Source organism: Oreochromis aureus, linkage group 13, assembly GCF_013358895.1.
Source record: "Oreochromis aureus strain Israel breed Guangdong linkage group 13, ZZ_aureus, whole genome shotgun sequence".
Lineage (NCBI taxonomy): Eukaryota > Metazoa > Chordata > Actinopteri > Cichliformes > Cichlidae > Oreochromis > Oreochromis aureus.
In genome coordinates, this window is record NC_052954.1 from 34,658,345 (window position 1) to 34,677,577 (window position 19,233).

Consider the following 19,233-nt stretch of genomic DNA (forward strand, 5'->3'; position numbering starts at 1 on the left):
TGGCTTGAGACATTGCCACCAGCAGAGCCCAGATTCACCAGAATGGCCTTGGTGGTGATCCTTGGATTCTTTTTCACCTCTCTCACTATCCTCCTGGCCAGCACAGGTGTCGCTTTTGGCTTCCGACAACGTCCTCTGAGATTTTCCACAGTGCGGAACGTCTTGTATTTTTAATAATACTTTGCACTGTGGCCACTGGAACTTGAAAACATTTGGATATGGCCTTGTAGCCCATTCCTCACTTGTGAGCAGCCACAATGCACAGCTGCAGGTCCTCACTGAGTTCCTTTGTCTTAGCCATGACTGTCCACAGACCACCTGCAGAGAGCTGCTGTTTTTCACCTGTTGAGTTGATCAAAACAGCTATTTCCAATTAATCAGGGTAATTGGGATGCTTTAGAACAGCTTTGACTATTTGGAATGGTATGGAACTTTGGATTTTCCCAGAGACTGTGACAGTTTGTAAAGGGTATGAATAATTCTGGACATGATACTTTTTGCTCAAATGTAAATAAAAGCTGAGAAATATTTTTTTTCCACAATTATGCGTCTTGTACATCATCTTATTATCTTTTGTGAGACGCCTGTGTCATTTCCAGTCAAAAAATAACTTGCTAGTTGAATAAAAGTAACTTTAAGTCAAAATTTGCCAGGGGTATGAATAATTTTGGGCTTAACTGTACATACATACATATATATACATACATACATATATATACATACATACATATATATACATACATACATATATATACATACATACATACATATACATACATACATATATATACATACATACATATATATATATATATATATATATATATATATATATATATATATATATATATATATATATATATATATATATATATATATCCTTTATGTTAGAAGCATTTCTTTGAGATCAAAATGTATTTTTCAAGGAACACCTGGCCCACAAAAAGGAGACCCGGCAGAGAGCAACACGACAGGAGATTTTATCTAGCATGAACTCAGGGACATAAAAATGAAAACAACGCTGTCAAAACGACAGCTCCTCCCTCCAGTGTGCACCAGCCCGACTCCGAGGGAGACAGTCGCCAAACGCTCATGGTTTCAGTCCTTCAGGAGGTTCTGAGGGAACCTTGGAGGGGTTCTAGGTTCTGGCTCACAGTTTGGTTACAGAGGCACCAAATGTGGATTCGACCACAGCAGCTTCACATGATTTTAGGTTCTGTATATCATACGGCGTTTACCCACCCCCCCACCCCCATGTTTCAACAGCACGTGGGTGGAGCTTCTGAAATGACCATATTAGGGGTATCCCCTCTCTATGATGTTATAAAGATCCACAAGAAGAAAGACGCTGTGATAAAGTGAGTGTTTATAGCAGTCACAGGATTACTGCTCATCATAGAAGGAAGGAGTGAATGTCTGAAGCGCTTTGAAGTGAAAAAGTAAAAGTCTTAAAGTTTACATGGACTTGTTTGGTCGGTCGGTGAGGATGATGTGCGGCACGTCACTGTGACTAAACAGGAGCTGAGGGGTGAGGAGGCTCTGCGTGGCTTGAGGGAGATTTTGGGAGTGAAACCTTCGATCAAAGCCCGGGGTGAGGAAGGTGTTTGCTGTGCAGTGTGGCTCTTTATCAGTGACTGCTGAGAAAGACAAGCTGCTGCCCTTCTCACTTCTCTGGTATCGACATGTGCTCTCATGCCCTTGGCCGTCCTCCAACGGGGCGAGCAGGCTGCGACTGACACGCGAGTTTGGCTCATCTATTAATGGGAGGAGCAGAAGCAGCTCGTCAGGTGTTCAGGTGAGGAGTCGGCAGTCACACCGTGACCTCTGTGACAGCTTCTCCTGAGCGTGCCCGGAGGAGCGTCTGAGCAGAGCGGCGTGTTTTACACAGCCCACTCTTTCCATCACACTCCATTTAACCACCTCACCGAGGCCGCTCTTGCTTCTATTCTCGGCTATTTACAGCTCCTATCTGTGTCGTCTCCGCTCGCCTGTTCTACATTTTACAGTAAATCTGAGCTGCTGTGCGGCTCGCTGATGTAGGTCAGCAGTTTAGATCATGAGGAGAGGTCACATGAAAACACAAGAGGCTGCAGGAAACAGTGGCACACAGACGTTTGACAAGCTGACCGCCCTCAGCTGCAGGGCGTGAGACGTGCTGAGCCGTGCTGAGCCGAGGGTCGAAAGGTCATTTCGGTCCCTTTCAGTGCCGTCGGCGTTCACCTGCAGCTCCAAGCGTCTTCCATCCAGGACAGCCGCAGCTCTGCCATCAGTAATTATGAAGCAGCCACAGGAAAGCGTCAACGAGTTTATCACAGAGTGTGTGATCCAGCGCGTCCTCAGCTGGGCTCACACGTGTGCGTGTTCGTCCTGCAATCGTGCGCCTTGTTCGCGCTGATAAAGATTCCATCTCGTGTGGGGGTGTGAAACGTCTTAAAAACCAGTTTTGCTGGTTTCTGTCACAGGAAATGACTAACACACACACACACACACACACACACACACACACACACACACACACACACACACACGCAAAGTGTTGCTGCTCTGATCTCCTGATCTCGATTAGATCCAGAACAAAGAACCTGAACTTTGTTATTCTGCTGACTGACGTTTACAGCGTGCGCCACGGTGGCGTGCACGAGCACGAGCAGCACGCCGGATGTAAAGCAGATGTTGGTGCTGAGATGCGAGTCAGCGTGCGTCTCCTCTCAGAAACAACAAGGCGACCTGTCGGCTCGTTTCTAGCTCCTACCACAGCAGCTTACCATGATTCATCGTTCAAAGTAATCCTTCTTTGTCTTAACTTGGCGCTTCCTCGCCTCTCCTGATTGGCTGCCCCTCACTAACCGGAGGTCTGAGAGCAGAGATTTTTAAAAGTGGTGGCCTGCTACTTAAATCAGGCTGAACAGAAGCATCCACGGTGAGAATTACCATGGCGCTCGTTCAGAGGTCTGGTGGGCGGAGCCATCAGTGGAGCTAAGTGTTTTTAAGCCTCCTTTTAAAATAAGAACTTTAATCACATCTACATCTATACCTGCAGACCTCTGAGATGAATCTGTGGAAATTCCACAATGTCTACCAACTCAGTGGGTGAATCCTTTGGTCCCCGAGATGACCATACAAAGATACCCACTCTCTATGACATCATATAAATCCAGGAGTAGAAAAAACTGAGTGTTCCGATCAGTTTGAGCTCATTATTAAAACACGTTCACCATGAGCAGGAAAACAGGCCAAACTCATCAAATCCACTTCAAACTGTAGAGCAGGAAGACATTTCTCTGTGATGAACGAAGAGCAGAAATGACGCTTTAGGGCGAGGAGGGCGACTCAGCAGCGTGATCAGAGGCATTTACAGCCGTCAGAGGCAGGGGCGGATCTAGAGAAATTTTTTTAGGGTGGCAAAGAAATCAAATGGGGTGGCAAAATCAAAGCCTTTTTTTTCAAACACATATGCAGGTGGTTACATATGGTTAAAATAATTCAAATCCAGTAAATATACATGTTTTTCATATAAATATAGTCTATAACTTAATTATTGTCTGTAGCCCACATAATTACACACTTTAGTTACATAAAACATGTGAGTTTTGATGTTATGTACTGTACAGCCTGTATAATAAATAAATATGGAGCCCAATAAGTATGAAATCCAGAAAGCTACACAACATGGGGCAGTTCATTTACAAACACACGTCTAACTTAAGTTTCACTGTTTTTTGTTAGAAAACAATCACATTGTTACAGCTTAAATTACACAAAATGTCAGAAATCTGCACTGTCATGAACAAAAATTTAAACCTAATTTTTCATGATTTGTTGGATCTCTGAGGTCTGAAATACAAGCGGCCATTTTTGACTCCTTTTGAGTTTACGTTTGTATTTCACCCTCAAATTGTTTCATTTAGTTTCCCCCCCTTGCCTTGTTTGGTATCTTTTCAGCTCAACTGAATTTAGTTGTTTTTTGTCACTGACATACTGCATTAGTATTACTGATCTGAAATCACACAAAGAACTTAAAATCCTAGTAGTATTTTTTACTGTAAAAAAAACAAAACACAGACATGTTGAGTAAATTTTTATAACTTGAAATGTAAATATAAATTGTACTTTTGTAAACATATACAACTATTTATCTAAAAATGCCGTTTCTTTCATTTTGTACAACCATTTAAAAATATTACTAAAACTAAAATGAGAGAACAATCAGGTGTCGCAATAAGATGCCCCACAAATGATGTGCGCCAGTAAAAATAAGTTTGTCCACCAAAAGACAGAAGAGCACAGGGACTAACCTGCAGGCCTGACAACAGCAGGTGTATCACTCCGCTGGTTTTCTACTTAGTGACAGTGTTTACGTTGCAAATGTGCCTTAGTGACATTCATTAGTGCCCTCACTGACACACAAAACAAAACGACTACACAACAGAACAACTACACAAGACAACACACTAAGTATACACTCCACACTAAACGTCACAAATCTCCCACATCTAAAAACTCTCTCTCTCTCTCTCTCTCCCTCTCTCTCACTCGCTCGCTCTGTCTCGCTGCCGTTACCGTCACTCCCAAAACTCTCCCCTCTTCCTAAACAACCAAATCTTATGTGTTGACTTTTTTTTTAAAAATTGGTCGACATGGTGCATTTTTCCACCGATAGGAAAGAGATGGCTTTTTTCCTTTCTTTCCTGTTTTCACGCTGTCCTTAGAAAACGCTTAAAACACACACACACAAAAACGTGACGACAGTATTTAGTAAAAAGCGTGGCTTATATATATTATCATAACTCCGGATTTACTGGCCTGTAATTAAAATGTAAAAACTTTGAAGTCCGAATTTCCAATGTGGGCTGAAATAGAGACTCAGCGTGGCTGCAGCTTGTTGCTGTGTCAGCTTACATCAGTCATGTGATTTGGAGGTGCAGCGTGTCCGTGGACCACAGAGGGTTAATAACACTCACCTTCCTTCCATTTCCAGAGTGTAACATCCAACCACCTGTGTAAAATCCGAAATTCCCATGGTGTTGTTCAAAATGTGCTCTGGCATAATCAGAAGCATCGCTTGCTACTGAAAACAAGAAAAAAGCCCGTCAGCTATGGGCTGAACCATTTGTTAATAGTGGAGGGGGGGACACTATGCAATATATTCAGTTTTAGCATTTATATTCACTGCTGACTGTAACTACGCTCAAACTGTTAATGCTATCTTATTTTAATAAACAACACTGTCATATGCAAAACTGGGGTGGCAAGGGATCATTTTAGGGTGGCACTTGCCACCCCATGCCACCCTTCTAGATCCGCCCCTGGTCAGAGGGTAAAACCTGCATCCGAGGCTGACGGAGTCCAGCAGTGCTTTAATCAGATGTAAGTGCTGCCCTCCTCGGGTCAGCGATCAAAAATATTATTTGGTGTCATATTCAGATCCCGTGTTTCTGCACCGACGTGTTCACGTCCACAAAGAAGCGACTGCAATGATCAACACATTAATAACAATCTGATCGGCAGTTCATCCTTATTGTGACGGCGTTTTTGGCAACAAACTGCTACTCTCATCTTTACAACGAGCATCAACTCCAAACGATCCTGACACCTGAGTGATGTAACCTGCGTCAGGTTTTGCTTCGGAGCGCAATCAAAGAGCGCTTTGTCTTTCCTGCAGAGGAACATCAGAGAGCTGCTTAAGTTCCCCACAAACCGCTCTAAGCAGCTCTCTGCCTTTATTGAATCTGACTCCTCTGCTGCTCACACATCAGTCCTCATCACCGTCACAGCCGCTTCCACTTTCATCACCTCCAGCACCGGACAGATCCGGTGAGGCGGGTTTCACTGTGAAACCTGCAGTTCTTCTAACGTCCACCTGAAGAAATCACAGTTCTTCCAAAACTGCAGCCAATCGGATTTTCTATCCTTCTCAGCAGAAATCACGCTGAAGCCTCGTCTCTGCACTACAGCAGCTTTAAGATACTCAGCTTCCTGTCCTGAACAAAAACACTGGATCATCCCTCAAAACCTGCTTCATGGACAGGTGTGACCAGGGGGACGGTGCTCCTTTCAATAAGCAACATCATCACAGGTACACAACTTGTCCCAAACCTGCAGTTCCTCTGAGGTCCAGCAGAGGCAGCAGTGAGTCCGCCCCCATAGACCTTCACAGCAGACATAAACATGTTTACAGCCTGATCCACAGACTGTCTGTGGGTCATTTCCTCCTTCATAACAGTTGTATGAGGGGAGGGTGTTTTCATAGCTCACCTGGATTAAAGTCTGTGTTGTTAGAGGCGTCTTTGACTGACAGGCGGACGGCACTACAGGTGGCCATAGCTCTCAGTCATCTGTTCGGCCTCACCTCAGCTAATTTTTATTTTATCCAGCCAATAATGTGGCTGCTGTGAGGCAGAACAGACCGTCTGAGGAGGCGGAGCTTCAGGTTTGTGAGTGAAGCTGAGGTCACAGTGAGAGGAGCCCACTGTTCTCCGACTTGCTGACCTGGACACACATGTGCTTCAGAGGACATAAACACGAAAGTTCACACGACGCGTGGAACGAGGCGCTCGCGCTGACGCTGTCACTGAGCAGGTGTCTTTGAGCTGCAGGTCTGCAAACTGTTGCTGTCGTCTTCTCTGCGAAGTCATTCTCCAGAGTCCCGGCTCGCATTTAGCAGCTGGAAAGTTTTATACCTGCAGCGAATTAAAAGCAGAACGTGACTTTAACTCCTGCAGCTGCTCCGAGTGCTCGTCATGTCGCGGAATGACTTGAAGCACGAGCGCGTGCGCGTCCTTTCTCACTGACCCTGAGCTCCCCGGTCAAAGGTCAGAGGAGGTAAACGAGGCTCCGAGCGTTGCTTGCTGCTGTCATTGACAAAAGTCTGGCTGCAGAGAAAACACAAAGCAGCAGCTCCTGAACTCTGACCTCAGTTTACAGCCGCCCTCACACTGACGCGGGCGTGAGCCGATCCTCGCTCACCGAGATAACCGAGAGATTAGGACGAGGGTCAGGGGTCAACTTTGTTCTGCTTCTCTAACTGCAGCCATGCGTTACACTGCTGCTGTAATTATTGATAAGAATTTGTCTGTTTCACCTGTTCTTGGTCCAACTTTGACTTCCTGATTCTAATTTATTTGAATAATTACTGCTGTTAGTTTCACTTTGCCTTCAAACTGTTTTGGTGATTTTATTATCGGCCCCTCGCTTTTATGCAACGGCCACTCGAAGGGGCCCCAACCACAGTTTTAGCAGCCACGCAATTGGCTTTGATGGTTTGGTTTTATAGTTTCTAAACTAGACGACTGGAAACGACTTTGTTCCCCAGTCCTGTTAAAATGTGCCACACAGAGCTGTGCAAAAGTCTTGAGCCACCCCTCAGGTCTTCATAGTTACTGCCAAGCAGCTGTTGAGCAACACTCCGGCTTTCTGAAGCTCTTTAAAGTTCTTCTGTGGACATTGGCTGCTTTTCCTCTCCTGTTCAGTCCTTGTACCTGACCTTTCTCACAGGAATGACTGTGAATCACACAAACCTGAGCAGAGGTCGTTTGTTGGCAGCAGCCTGACACACAAACTCATCACCTGTTCCAGTTTCTTTACCAAATCTGTCAAATGCCAACGATATCACAGCTTCTCATGAAAACAGTATTTTTGCTCCAACACGGTGATTCCCAAAGAGCTGTCAGCTGAAACTCTGCATATCTCAGCATGGTGTCAGTGTGTCCTCAAAAAGCTGAGGAAAAGGTTCAGAAGAAGAAGTGGGAGGAGTCTGCAGCCATCTGTGAAGCTGGGTGGAGGCTCTGTCATGGTCTCAGCTGCAGCTCAGTCAGAGCTGTTGGAGATCTTTGATAAACTGATGAATCACAGAGTCTGATCCACCACGCAGGAACATCTGGAAACATCTGACTGACAGCAGCTTCCTGTTCCACCATCACAATGATCCAAACACACCATCAGTGCAGTGAAAGCACACCTGGATCTAATAACACACAGCAGGACACCATCAGTCATGGATGGGCCTCCGCAGAGCCGACCTCAGCGTGACTAAAGCAGTGTGGGATCATCCTGACAGAAGAAGAAGCCTGGAGAAGTCTTCCTGAGGATCCTCACAGAGCTGACAGACAGCTGCTCACACCAAAGCTTGTTTGTGTCTGCATCGTGTACTTCATGTCTGTTTGCAGGTTAATAAATCTCTTGCACATTGTTATATGCTAAAGCAAGGGCGTAGATTTGGCATGGACGGAAGGGACATGTCCCCACCAATATCCAGCGATTATTGAATTGTCACCACCAATAATTTGATCTCTTCGAGTAAAGAAAAACAAAACCGATAAAAAGAAAAAAAAAACTATCTGTCAGCGTCTCATTCACCCAGCGGTGCAGAAAGAGTTAAATTACATTCTCTACTGGAGTCCTGCCTCATGTGACAAATACGGCCAATGTGATTGGCTGTGCCTTTCAGGGAGCTCTGTTTAGTTTTAGCAGTGACAATCCTGCGCTGCGAGGACCTGCAAGGAGGAGACGAGGAAAAAGGAAGAACCTGGATATAAGAAAGTATTTTTCAAAGAAACCTGTAAGTCACTTAAAGTCAAGTTCACTCATAAAATGTGTCCGTCATAATAACGTTACAGGCTGTGCTACGCCATACATGCCAACACTCCCGATTTTTCCGGGAGAATCCCGAATTTCAGTGCTTCTCCCGACAATCTTCCGAGCCACCATTCCCCGAATTTCTCCTGATTTTCCACCCAGACAACAAAATTGAAAAACCATATCCCAGATTGGCTCAGCCAATTCAGTTTCAACAATGGCTACTACTACTGCAGCTACTTAGTTTTAATATTACTCTTATTAATCTTTCTGGGTCGCAAAATAAACTTTTAACATACTTTCAGGCGAGAATGTAGCTGTGTAAACTTCAAATATCTGTGTTATTGTACTTACATTATAATCAATCAACTCCCTTTTGTCCACCTAAAATATATTTACAGAACTATTTTTGCATTTGTTGCAATTTCAGCTGTCCTCTTGGCCATACTACTCTTAAGAGAAACATTTTTAAAGTAAACAAGAATTTTTTTAACTGCATAAATAAAGGATACATAAAAGTCACTGCCAAAAACTGATTGCGGCTTCTGCCTTGTTACAGGAATGTTGTTTGTTGCTCAAGATGACTTCATATCATTCATGAGGGATATATTTGACACATATTATAGACCAACAAGTTATTTATAGCAGTTTAAATACAAGCAATCAGTTTTTGACAGACAATCAGTTTTTGGCACAACACCTGGTCCTCAGGTGGACGCAGCCTCTGAATTTGGACACCCCCGGCCTGTTTCTGGCCGGACAATAATAACAGTGACATTTAACTTATTTTATCCGATAAATAAACATTGTAAAATTCAAGTTTTACAATGCCCAACAGCCCTTTTGAATGTCTCTCTAATTCTGAGGTCTCAAGGTTGGCAAGTATGTGCGAGGCTTTGGCCCACATCAGTCTAAAATTGTATGTAACCATGAATAACGTGTTGCCATGTCCGCCAGGAGAGACTGGACAGTATAGATGTAAAACAAATATGCCAGCAGTTCATCTCAGTTAGCGAGAGGAGAAGGCATGTGTTTGGCTCCCTCACATATTGGACACTGAGTTGTTGTGTGGGGCACCAGTAGTCCATGTCTGTTGCTGTAACAGTAGTTCATGTTTAGAATAAACAGCTCACTGAGTTGATCGGGGCAATAGTGCCTAAAATGTTGCATAATTTTGCTGAGAGATCTTTTACTTTGTGCTAATCTTAGATGAGTAGTTTTATGGACAAAAACCAGCAGGTCAATCAGTGTTCCCTTAGTGCTAATGTATCAGAGATGTTGGTGCACTATAACTGAAGTAATGTTGTTAAGTCCTTAAAGTCATATTCTTTTATTGTCTTGACTGTATTTGAAGCTATTTTTATTTTTGTATGATACCTGATTTATATGGAATATGGCTGAAGTAAACTAAAGTCTAAAATACTTAGTCAGTCATTTGTTTAATAGTAATTTAACATTATATAATTCACATATAAAACTATGAATTGTAATTTTAAATGGTTTAAAAGCATGTAGAATAGCATATGTAGGCAAGTATATTTCTCCCTTTTTTATCAAGAAGCAAAGATAAAAAGGAAAAAAAAGAAACAGGGCAGGGTTCGGTGGTTGAATCATCCGTCCCCACCAACGCCAAAACCAAATCTACGCCCTTGTGTTAAAGTTCACAGAAGTTCATTTTTTGTGAACTCTGTTTGAAGCCACCAGACTTTGAGCTGCTGTTCTTCCTCCGAGTCACTCGGACCCAGAACAGGCCGTTAAAACCAAAGTCTCACAATTACACGAACTAATCAACGAGGAAGCTTCTGTCCGCTGGGAGGTAAAGTCTCCTGATAACTGCAGCAGCTCCCGAAAATATGACCTTTAAAATGATTTTTTGGACTGTACATGGATGAGAGCGTTCAATAATCGAGTCTTACATGCTGCTGTGGTCCAAACTGCCTTTGTTTGTGGAGCGTTCAGACACCCTGAGCTCTCCTCCCAGAGGTAACCACGAAGTACTTTTACTTGTTTCAGAGTATTTTTACACAGTTTTACTGCAGTGAAAGGTCAGATTACTTCATACCTGAGATATAAAGAGTGTGAGATACCTGACATGCTGTGTGTGTGTGTGTGTGTGTGTGTGTGTGTGTGTGTGTGTGTGTGTGTGTGTGTGTGTGTGTGTGATAAGCACTCTTAGTCCTTCTTTTTCTGGACTCTGCTAATAGGATTCCCTCCTCCTCCTCCCACCACACACAGCTCAATCCACCACATAAAACCACACGTACACACACACGTGTGCAGCTGTAACCTTACCTGTGTGTCCTCGCTGCGGCAGTTGCCGTGGAAACCCGCCTCTCTGCGTGCTACAGCTGGTTTTATCCTCCTTCGGCCTCCTCTTCCTCTCTGAACACTTGTTGTCTGCAGCAGCGCCGGCTCATCGTGGATTTACAGACTGCGCTCAGCTCCTCCTCTTCCTCTTCTTCCTCCACCTCTACTTCCGATCTCTAGCAATCAGCTGACATCCCCGACTACCCCTCCTCCCTCCAGACAGCCTGCCAGCCAATTGGACGCTCCGCCATCTGCAGACCCGGCTCCTTCACAGCCAATGACGGGCAGCTGTGACAGATGGCAGCTTAGGAAAGGTGGGGGGAGCGGGGGGTGTCCAGTATCGGGATAATGTGCAGAATTACAGGCTGATTAAACTGTGATGTCACGCGTCACTGCAGCGGGACCGGCCCACAGCCTGTGACCTCATCACTCTCTGCATTACATCAGCGTACACCTGCAGGGGAAAACTGCACCTGCTCCACAGGGGGCACTCTTCTTCAGCTCAGTGACCGCGTGGCGCGCGGTGTGCGTCTCCCTGTGCCGTGCTCTCAGCACATAAACACATGAAGCTCGTAAATTTATACATTCGTGGCCTGTTTGAGCTGTTCTTTGGAGGCGGAGCTGGAACATGTCTTTCACTTCCGCCAACCCCCTCCAGAGACGAGGCGAGGGCGTTACTCACGGAGATAGCTGGAAAACAATGGAGCAACAAGCAGAAGGTTACAGATTCACTCGATACGCAGCTGCAAATAATCTGACCCAAGCTGCACGGGTCCTCTTACCTGTGTTGCAGCTGCTGGGAGTCCTGGTCAGCTCCACTCTGGATCCAGTTTCAGGATGAAGAACATCCAAAACTCACAAAAATATACACTTGTTTTTTTTCTGTTATCATTCTGTTTTTTAAATCTGCCGTTTCCTGAAACCTTCTTGAGCTGCAGACGCCTTTTGTAACAGCTGAAATTATATTTACGTTAAACATGAGTTTTTGCAGTATTATTTACTTTTGCGTGCACTTAAGCACAGCAGGACAGACTACAGTGATGTTTTAAAGGTTCAGTCTGCTCCTCCTGTTGTCTGATAGCAGCGAGCTCAGTCTGTGTTCAGTGCTCGTTCTTGCAGACCTGAGCATCGTCTCTGCCTCCGCTTAGACCGACAGCAGTGTAATCGTTTTCTCCTGTAAAACACGGCGTCCTCCAAGAGCTCGCTTTCAGAGGAACTTGTTTATTATTGCTCCACATTCTTAAAACAAAGGTGCAGGATGGTTTCTGGCTGGGTGGTCTGAGGATCTGGTCCTGCCTTGTTCTGTGGTGTTTTGCAGCTCAATGCGAAGCAGCTGTAATGAGAATGAGAACCTCCGAGTCCTCAGCTGCCTATTTGGGAGCATCTCTGGGTTCTGCTCGTGGGTGAGGGAACAGTTGAGCAGACAGACTCGTACAGCCATGACCTGAGAGTGAAGCCGAAGCTGTCCGGCTACTCGTTGAACCACGTTCCTACAGTCATCTATAACCACAGGCTTTGGGTAGTCACAGAAAGACGGGTGTAAGTGTCAGAAATGAGCTTCCTCTGATGCGTGGAGACAGGATAAGCAGCTCAGTCCTCCACGTCTGAAGGACCCAGCTGAGGTGGTTCATCTGACCAGGCTGCCACGTGCAGGCCATCTGTGCTTAGACTGCTGCTGACCAGGATAAACAGGATATTCGCTGCTATGCTGACGACACGCTGCTGTACCAGACTGCTTTAAGCCCCTTCATCGTCTCGTGGACTCATTAGTGCCTCGTCAGCTGTCAGGTCCCACACCTCCTTCACTCCAAACGTTCTCTCGTTTCAATAAATTCACTCTCGTGAAATAAAAATCTAACCTTAGGTCAGTGATTCTCACTGTGGGCTCCTAAAATTACTGCCTGTGGGCCACAACAAGTCACTTACAACATAATTATTTCCTCATAAATCTTAAAAAAAAACTATCAGTAGAAATAAAACATTTTAAAAGTTGCAGATTTTTACATTTCACATAACATAATCTTTCAGACTAAAGTCACCTGTAACCTGTAAAAATGTCTGGTTTTTACAGGTTAAATGAAACGATTCGATACGAGGATCGGTTTTAAAATTAAATCAGTTTATCTGTTGAAGAGGAAGAAGCTGGATGAGGCTGGAGATGTTCGGGCGGAGGTCTTTTCTCTGCTCCACAAACTAAAAGTGACAGATCATTTTGTGCCAGAGACCCAAAGCTCAATCAGCAGAGACAGCGACCGCTTTAAAGTCTCCTCTGAGAGCTGTTCCTCCCCACAGGACTCTGCTTAAACGCTTTCTAACTCACGTGTATAATAACAATAATAATAATAATAATAATAATAATCACAGAGCTGTTCTAACCTGATATCAGTGATCATGATGAGGCCTGTTGTGTGCTGGATTACTTTAAAAAGCGCTAAGCTAATAATTTCACGTTGAAGTAAAGACGTGAAAGGTGCGATAAAGAGTTCCTGCTTTTATTTGTGAGATGAAATGATAAGCATCAAAGAGAAACTGAAAATAACTGGTGCAGTTTGTAGGGATGAAACGCAGGAACGACAAAAAGCAACAACTTCAGAAATGACCTCATCGTGTTCGAGTCTTCCACTTTCACGAACAGTGTTTGGGTTTGTTAGCAGCTTCAAGGTGAGCACTGACAGCCTGAAGGCTGTTCGCGTGTCTACATCCACACTGATAAACACGGGGACTCGCTGCAGTTTCTCTTTAAATGACCTCAAATCTAATCCACACAACAATACGGGGAAACTTAAACATGCTCGCCGGGACTTTATTTGACAGCAAGAATGAAAGGTCGGTTTTTGCTGCTTTTTTAGAGCTCGGCAGCAGCCCGAACTCCTTTCAGAAATGTGTATTTTTACCACCCCCCGAGTAAAATCCACACTTCACACCCCTGCGTTTCATATTAAACCTTTCCTTTACTTCACAGGCAGACATTTTCATGTCCGGCATGCACTTAATCGACTCAGCAGCCCTGAATTATCTGAAATGTCGACTTTTCCAAGAGCCTGGCATCGCTGTTGGCACCGCTCGGCAGGGTGGACCATCCTTGTGAAGAGGCGCAGGGAGGGTTGTAAAAGTAGAAATGTGACTGAGAGAAACGCTGTTTATGGGGTCAAACGTACCCCGGAACAACGGGCAGGTGCTGCTGCCCCGGGGCAGACCCCCAGATTTGTTCTCCCCGCTTGTTAAATTTCATTCATGAGGGAATCATTTTAAAATGTCATGTTTTTCAAAGGAGATTCGCACGCAGTCCACTTACCTCCGGGATACGACGGGATGCAGCGGGGTCTGCAGCTTTCAGAGACCCGTGCAGCAGCTCGGCGGCACCGCGGCGGACTCCGGGTCACCCGCTCGCTCCATTTCACGGTAACGCTGTCTGTAACGACAGATGTAACGGCGAAGTGCGGGAGTAGTAACTGTAACAGCTAGCTAAGTGAACTAGGTTCCATGGCGGAAGCAGTGAAAGTCCAGCCGGAGGTGAAGAGTCCGCTCGGCTCCTTGTTCTCGCGCTTCCGCCGCTCTTTGCTCGCTTTTTCAGGCGCTTGCTTGACATTAGTTTACGTTCTCCACGGTGACTCCAACTTCCGCATCTTTAGTGATGTAACGGGGACGTAGAGACACGTCAGGCCGGCCCGATCAGAAGACACGCCTACGCGTACGCTTAACTTTCAAAATAAAAGCTCGAATAAACTGTGTTTATCCTGCTGCTTTTAGACTTGAGAATATGTTTTATTCTTTATTCTGTTTAATATGAATCCTAAAATTATTTGTCAGACGTTTGTCCCATGTAAAAACAATTTTTTTACACCTACCTTTCACCTCAAACTTTGCTTCTTTTAATAATAGAAATGTTTCTTAAAATAACCTGGGACAGGTAGACTTTTGTATGTCAGCATATTCATGACTGAAACCTAGTCACCGATGTGTCCTGGGATCCACTGGGATCACGTCCCTGATCCTGTTTCCACGTCACACAGCGCTGTTCAGGTGTCCCAGCAGCTGCCTCTATTTCCTCTATTTCAGTGTTTTTATTTTCTCCAGATATGACGTAATGATCTGTATGAAACGTGTGCTTTGAATGAGAGTCACGTTCATGTCTCTATTTCAGATCAAAACAAATCAAATCACTTTTATTGTCACATCACATATGCAGCACATGTGAGTGAAATTCTTGTGTGCGAGCTTCAGCAGAGGTGTACAAAATACAGGTAACATAAGAACAAAGCAAAATATAAGAATGGGAATCTGAGAATAAATAAATAATAATAGATATATGTACAAATATAAGAATGTATGCGCATTACTGAATATGTATACCAAATATATATATACATGCATGTGTGTGTGTGTGTGTGTGTGTGTGTATATATATATATATATATATATATATATATATATACTAACGGAGTTGCAGAAAGGCGGGACAAAGAAGGTGCATAAGAAATACAGAAAGCTGTCCATACCTGAGGCCTTGGAAACTGCCAAGCAACGACTCACAGCCTTGGCCAGCCGCTTGAGGAGGTACACCAGAGAGATAGAAGGCAGGAGAATAAACCAGCTGTTCTCCACAGAACCAGCAAAGGTGTACTCTCAGTGGCAAGGAACAATAACAGAACAGCACCACCAAGGCTGGAGGCGGAGCAATACTGGAAGAGCATATGGGAGAAGGGACGCAACCCATAACGGCAATGCTCAGTGGCTAGTGGATCTGAGGGCAGACCATAGCGACCTCCTGAACAGGGTCCAGTAACCATCACAGTGGCAGACATCCAAGAAAGGGTCTCCAGTATGAAGAGTTGGACAGCACCAGGGCCCGACATGGTTCACGCCTACTGGCTGAAGAAGCTGACTGCACTCCACGAGCGTCTGGCAGCACAAATGAACCAGCTGCTAGTTAACGAGAGACACCGGAATGGCTAACCGAAGGTCGGACGGTCCTGATCCCCAAGGACCCCAAGAAGGGACCGGTCCCATCCAACTACCGACCAATAACCTGCCTCAGTACTACATGGAAGCTCCTGTCAGGCATCATATCGGCTAAGATGAACAGGCACATGGGTCAATACATGAGCGGGGCACAGAAAGGGATTGGCAAGAATACCAGAGGCGCAAAACACCAGCTACTGGTAGACAGAACAGTCAGCCGAGACTGCAAGACCAGACTGACCAACCTGTGCACAGCCTGGATTGATTACAAGAAGGCCTATGACTCAATGCCCCACAGCTGGATACTGGAATGCCTAGAATTGTACAAGATCAACAGGACCCTAAGAGCCTTCATCAGGAACTCAATGGGGATGTGGCACACAACACTAGAGGCCAACTCCAAGCCCATAGCACAAGTCACCATCAAGTGCGGGATCTACCAAGGAGATGCTCTGTCCCCACTGCTGTTCTGCATAGGCCTGAACCCCTCAGTGAGATCATTAACAAGACTGGCTATGGATACCGACTACGGAGCGGAGCGGTTGTCAGCCACCTCCTGTACATGGATGACATCAAGCTGTATGCCAAGAGTGAGCGAGACATCGATTCACTGATACACACTACCAGGCTATACAGCAATGACATTGGAATGTCATTCGGGCTGGAGAAGTGTAGTCGGATGGTAACAAAGAGAGGGAAGGTAGTCAGAACTGAAGGATTGAACTACCAGAAGGCAACATTGCAGACATAGAGGACAGTTACAAGTACCTGGGGATCCCACAGGCGAATGGGAACCATGAAGAGGCCGCTAGGAAAGCTGCAACCACCAAGTACCTGCAGAGGGTCAGGCAAGTCCACGGGGAGTCAGCTGAATGGTAAGAACAAGATCCGGGCCATCAACACCCACGCCCTGCCCGTGATCAGGTACCCTGCTGGGGTAATAGGCTGGCCAAAGGAGGAGATAGAAGCCACTGACATCAAGACAAGAAAGCTCCTTACCATGCATGGAGGGTTTCACCCCAAGTCTAGCACCCTGAGGTTGTACGCTAAGCGGAAGGAAGGGGCCGAGGACTGGTGAGTGTCAGCACCACAGTCCAGGATGAGACAAGAAACATCCACGAATACATCACGAAGATGGCCCCAACTGACAGTGTGCTCAGTGAATACCTCAGGCAGCAGAAACCCAAGAAAGAGGAGGAAGGCGAGGAACCATCATGGAAGGACAGGCCCTGCACGGTATGTACCACCGGCAGATAGAGGAGGTGGCTGATATCCAGAAATCCTACCAGTGGCTGGACAAAGCTGGACTGAAAGACAGCACAGAGGCACTAATCATGGCAGCACAAGAACAAGCTCTGAGTACAAGATCCATAGAGGCTGGGGTCTATCACACCAGGCAAGACCCCAGGTGCAGGCTGTGTAAAGATGCCCCAGAGACAATCCAGCACATAACAGCAGGGTGCAAGATGCTAGCAGGCAAGGCATACATGGAACGCCATAACCAAGTGGCGGCATAGTGTACAGGAACATCTGTGCCGAGTATAACCTGGAAGTCCCGAGGTCAAAATGGGAGATGCCCCCAAGGGTGATGGAGAATGACCGAGCTAAGATCCTGTGGGACTTCCAGATGCAGACGGACAAAATGGTGGTGGCTAACCAACCGGACATAGTGGTGGTAGACAAACAGAAGAAGACGGCTGTAGTGATCGATGTAGCGGTTCGAATGACAGCAATATCAGGAAGAAGGAACACGAAGCTGGAGAAATACCAAGGGCTCAGAGAAGAGCTCGAGAGGATGTGGAGGGTGAAGGTAACGGTGGTCCCCGTGGTAATCGGAGCACTAGGTGCGGTGACTCCCAAGCTAGGCGAGTGGCTCCAGCAGATCCCGGGAACAACATCGGAGATCTCTGTCCAGAAGAGCGCAGTCCTGGGAACAGCCAAGATACTGCGCAGGACCCTCAAGCTCCCAGGCCTCTGGTAGAGGACCCGAGCTTGAAGGATAAACCGCCCGTAGGGGCGTGCTGGGTGTTTTATATATATATATATATATATGTATATATATAAAATAAAATAAAATAAAATAAAATATACAGAGATCGGCAGTTGGATATTGTGCAAAACAAATAGCATTTATGTACAGTATGGAGTGCATGATGTTGAAGTTCCTGTAAGTGACGGTGAGGTGTCTGTGAAGTGTTCAGCAGTCTGATGGCCTGATGGAAAAAGCTGTCTCTCAGTCTGCTGGTTCAGGACCGGATACTGCAGTACCTCATGCCTGATGGAAGTAGTCTGAACAATTTATGGCTGGGGTGACTGGAGTCCTTGATGATCCTCATCACTCTCTGGAGAGCTTTGTGGTTGTAAGCAGTCCTGTTGCCATACCTGGTGGTGATGCATCCAGTGAGGATGCTCTCAATGGCACAGCGATAGAAGGTCCTGAGGATGCGGGGGCTCATGCCGAATCTTTTCAGTCTCCTGAGAAAGAAGAGGCGCTGTTGCGCCTTCTTCACTGTCTTGTTTAAGTGTCCTGACCATGTGAGATCCTCAGCCAGATGTACACCTAGGAAACGGAAGCTGCTCACTCTCTCCACAGCAGCACTGTTCATGGTGATGGGGGTGTGTGCTTCTCTGCACCTCCGGAGGTCCACTATCAACTCCTTTGTCTTTGTGACGTTGAGGGTGAGATGGTTCTCTCGGCACCAGTGGGTCAGGGCGCTGACCTCCTCCCTGTAAGCCGTCTCATTGCCTTTGGTGATAAGACCCACCACTGTAGTGTCTTCCGCATACTTCACAATGATGTTGGAGTTGCTAGTGGCCGTGCAGTCGTAGGTGTAGAGTACATCAGAGAGCTCAGTACACACTGTGGAGCACCAGTGTTCATTATGGCAGGGGATGAGGTGATGCTGCCCAGTCTGACCACTTGGCGTCTCTCAGACAGGAAGTGAAGGATCCAGCTACAGAGAGAGCTGCTCAGTCCACGATCCTGCAGTTTCCTGTCCAACTTCGAGGGAACAATGGTATTAAATGCTGAGCTGTAGTCTACAAATGACATTCTCACATATATGTCTCTCTTCTCCAGATGCGAGAGGGCAGTATGCAGTGTCAGGGTTATGGTGTCATCAGTGGACGTGTCGTGGTGGGTTATTTCAAATAAACCTGTGCAGTGCAGAGGAGCTGCTGCTTCATCTCCCTCCAGCAGGCCGAAGAACGGGGCTCAGGTTAGAGCCGACTCTGGGAATCTGCCAATCTGTGACCTGTGACGGTTAAAGACTAAAAAAGCACCATCATTATTTTTTTCAGTAGTTTTCTTGTGTTGAACTCTGAAAAACATCATTTACTCTCTGCACATGACTCCAACCAGCTTTAATCGATCATCATCATCATCATCAT

General features: G+C 45.7%; 1 protein-coding gene across 3 annotated transcripts in view; it reads right to left on the reverse strand.

Moving 5' to 3' along the window:
• The window catches only part of psda (pleckstrin and Sec7 domain containing a), a 62,676-nt gene extending 48,422 nt beyond the window's left edge, over positions 1–14,254 (reverse strand). The window contains exons 1-2 of one of the 3 annotated variants that reach the window (XM_031730302.2): positions 11,664–12,678; positions 10,867–11,571 (exon numbers count right to left, since the gene is read on the reverse strand). The gene's annotated coding sequence lies outside the window, so the exon portion shown is untranslated. Of the gene's footprint in view, positions 1–10,866; positions 11,577–11,663; positions 12,679–14,176 lie in introns of those variants that run through there. The other 2 variants (XM_031730304.2, XM_031730301.2) reach the window with 2 other exon arrangements.
• Positions 14,255–19,233: the final 4,979 nt, after the last annotated feature.